The 4,081-nt window shown below is 37.0% G+C and overlaps 1 pseudogene; it reads left to right on the top strand.

Moving 5' to 3' along the window:
- On the top strand, positions 541-1,448 carry LOC110256979 (annotated as a pseudogene).

The raw sequence follows: 4,081 nt of genomic DNA, 5'->3' as shown, positions 1-4,081 counted from the left end.
CAATTACATGAGAACATCATGGCAGAAAAAGTTATTACTAAGAAAGACTGAAATGAGAATATAGAGATAAGTGTAAGGAAGATCATATAGAATTCTATGGATATTTGAAGATTTCAAATATGATGATGAGTATTTAAGCAATCATTAAATTCTAACTAATCATTCATTCTAATTAAAATGTGGAGTACATAAAAGAAAGATTAATTAAGTAAAAGTATATGTGATTTGTTCCTGAATTGATATAGTTAAGAAATACCAATCACTCTGCACACTGAGAAACCAATACTGGTCCATGACAACATCCTCAAACTATAGATGAAAATATCTAAGTCAGGTATCAAGTTTTAGACTTCAAAAATCTAAGTTAATTATGTCATGGAAATTATTCTCTCACCCCGCTATGAAATTAAAGATGATGCCATCTCCAATGCCAGAATTAAAGGATAGCAGTGGTCATAGATTTCTCTGCTCTTTTTTCTTTGCATCTTTTCAGCTGATATTTAATCTTTACCAGCCATAGAACAAAACAATGGCACTGGAATGACTGAATTCATTCTCCTTGGATTTGCTGGTCAACACAAGCCTTGGCTTGTCCTTTTCATAGTGATTCTAGTGATCTATGTGGTCACCCTGGTGGGTAACATTGGCATGATCCTGCTCATCAAGATCAATTCTTCCCTTCACACCCCCATATACCTTTTCCTCCAAAACTTGGCTTTTGTGGATCTCTGCTACACCTCTGCAATCACTCCCAAATTGCTGCAAAACTTTACAGGAACAGAACAATCTATCTCATTCATAGGATGCGTGGTGCAGTTGCTAACCTGCATGCTGCTTTTGCAACAAGTGACAGCTACAGCCTGGTTGCAATGGCAGTAGACCGTTATGTGGCCATCTGTAACCCACTCTGCTATCCAACAGTCATGTCCCAGAAGAGTCTTCATTCAGCTCATAATTGGTTCATACTTCATGGGCTTCCTAAATGCTTCTGTAAACACAGGTTTTACTTTCCAACTGAACTTTAGCAAATCCAATAAAATTAACCACTTTTTCTGTGATGAACCCCCAATTCTTGCCCTCTCGTGCTCCAGTATTTACTTCAACGTCATGCTACTAGCAGCCTTTGTGGGTTTAATTTGATGTTTACTGTGTTGGTCATCATCTTTTCCTACATATTTAACCTGGATGCCATCCTGAAGATCTCCTCTGCTGCAGGGAGGAAAAAAGCCTTCTCCACGTGTGCCTCCCACCTGACAGCAGTCACCGTTTTCTATGGGACTCTGTCTTACATGTATCTGCACCATCGCTCCCTAGAGTCTCAAGAGCAAGAAAAACTGGCTTCCGTGTTTTATGGGATTGTGATCCCCATGTTAAACCCCCTCATCTACAGCCTGAGAAACCAAGGTGTGAGAGAAGCTCTGAAAGGGGTTGGAAAGAAGTATTTCTAGCTTGGAAACCAACTACTAACTCAGCATGTTCAACAAGCAAGCCAAAATTTCTCTCTCATTTCTCAACAGTAGAAGGTGTGGCAAATATTTGGGAGTTACCAAAACATTCCTTAATTATAACAATAGATCTGAAATGTAATGAAAACATATTAAATTTTTAAATAAGTTTATTATTCATGTGCTCCTTAAAAGAAAGCATCTGGGAAGGTCTTTGATACTGCCTTTGTACATTTTGAGGAGATCATTTTTCAAATAACTGCACTTAAAAAAGCAAAGTATAAAAAAATTTAAGTACCTGCAACAGCTGAATGTTAAAAAACTCACCAAGACAAAAATCTTTTATGTTTTCCCTAAAGGAGTGCTATTACTCTTACTGTGACTCTATAGTTAATCTCTTTTATTTTTGTAAAGAATAATTGAAAGAGCCATTTTTTGGGGGAAATACAGAGAAAACAAAGAATGGGAAAAAGTACTTTAGTGAGTCCACATAAATATTCAGGCGTTATGGAACAATATCCCTCCTTTCTATACAGGGTTTCTAACCAACCAGGAAACTGACACAGGAATCAGGCAAATATGGGTCATGTCAATTTATTTTGATAAAATTGTATGTTAAATATAATATGAATCTCCCTCTATATACCCTCTTTCAGATGTACAAAATCTAGTGCAAAATTCAATCTCCAGAGCAGACTCATTTACCCAAAATTGATGGCTTATTTTCTACAGTCTCCAAGAGTGTGGAGAGATGGGGGAATCCAGGTTAAACATGAGAAGTCATACGTGGTCTTGGACATAATTATTCACTTCACTTAGGAAAAATAGAATCAAGCACAGACCCATCCTATTGAAAGGCATATTAACAAAAAAGGCTGGAGTTCCCACTTTGGTGCAATGGGATCAGCAGCATCTTGGGAGCTCTGGGTCACAGGTTCAATCCTTGTCTTGAACTCCATATGCTATGGGGCAGCCAAAAAATGAAAAAAAATGTTTAAAAATTAAAGAACATTTTTTTTTAAAGGCTGAGATCAAGTGTTATAGTTCTTTAAATCTAATTAATCGGTTAAACCACAGGATGTTCTGAGTGAGAAGATTGACAAGATGAGAGTTACTGCCTTTTTCAACATTTCCAGAAGTTTTAAATTATGGGCTGAATGATGAGCACAGAAACATTGTGATACGGATCCAGTTGTAACACAAACAAAGAATCCAGATGGCACCAGCCCATACAACCGAGTGCATTTTTCTAGAGAGACATCTCAACATTAGGAAACTCTGATCTTATGTAAGGCTGCTGGTGACCTGCCATATTTTCCTCTGCAGAGAGAAATTTTACTTTCACTTGTATTGTTAGCAACTCCTCTCCTGAGAGGGAAGGAAAGGTATTTACCTTTACTACCCCAAACTGTATCTGGAGACAGAGGCAACTCCTAAGTTTTGCTATTCTAATAGGTCTCCTTTTACAAGAATTCATAAATGTAATGGCTGTAAATACCTTGAGCAGAGGAATTGGACCATACCTAAATATTCATGGAACTATCTGTATATTAAATAATATTTTCTTGATATTCATAAAGTGAAAAAAACAGGAAATATATAGATGAAAGTAACACAATGATACTGTCATAGTAAACATTAATTTACATCTTCTAGTTCATGACAGGTCAAGTTGAGAAAAGAATTTTAAATACAGTTACAGATGAGCTATTTGAGATCATTAATGGCAATAAGTACATATTACAGAAACTATGTATTATTGAAGCTTACCAATCAAATACACTTATAGTTAAAATTTAGACTTATTTTGCTTCTGCTACTCACTCCATAGAAGCTGCAGCCCTCTCAGTAAGAGGAACTGGGAAAGAGGTTTTTTTTTTAAATTTTTATCATAGTTGCTTTACATGTTCTGTCAATTTCTGCTGTACAGCAGGGTGACTCCATTGTACACATACATACGTTCTTTTTCTCACATTATCCTCCATCAGATTCCATCACAAGCGATTGGCTGTGCTATACAGCAGGATCTCATTGCTTATCCACTCCAGATGCAACAGTCTGCATCTACCAACCCCAAACTTTCAGTCCATCCCACTCCCTCTCCCACCCATCCCCCTTGTCAACCATTAGTCTGTTCTCCATGTGCATAAGTTTTTTTCTTTTCTATAGATAGGTTCATTCGGGCCATGCACAAGTGCTGTCATGTAATATTTGTCTTTCCTTCTTCTGATTTACTTCACTTAGTATGAGAATCTCTAGTTCCACCCATGTTGCTGAAAATGGCATTATTTTGTTCATTTTTATGGCTGAGTAGTATTCCACCGTGTATATGTACCATATCTTCTTGATCCATTCATCCATCAATGGATATTTAGGTTGTTTCCAAGTCTTGGCTATTGTGAATAGTGCTCAATGAACATAGGATATCTCTTCTCCACACCCTCTCCAGCATTTTTTATTCATCATTTATTAATGGAACATAAAGACCCAGAACTGCCAAAGCAATCCTGAGGGGAAAAAGAAAAAACAAGCAGGAGGCATAATTCCCCCAGACTTCAGACAGTATTACAAAGCTACAGTAATCAAGACAGTGTGGTGCTGGTACAAAAACAGATATACAGACCAATGGAACAGAA

Source organism: Sus scrofa, chromosome 1 (genome assembly GCF_000003025.6).
Source record: "Sus scrofa isolate TJ Tabasco breed Duroc chromosome 1, Sscrofa11.1, whole genome shotgun sequence".
NCBI lineage: Eukaryota > Metazoa > Chordata > Mammalia > Artiodactyla > Suidae > Sus > Sus scrofa.
The sequence above is the reverse complement of the archived record's forward strand: the minus strand, read 5'-3'. Positions and strand labels throughout refer to the sequence as shown.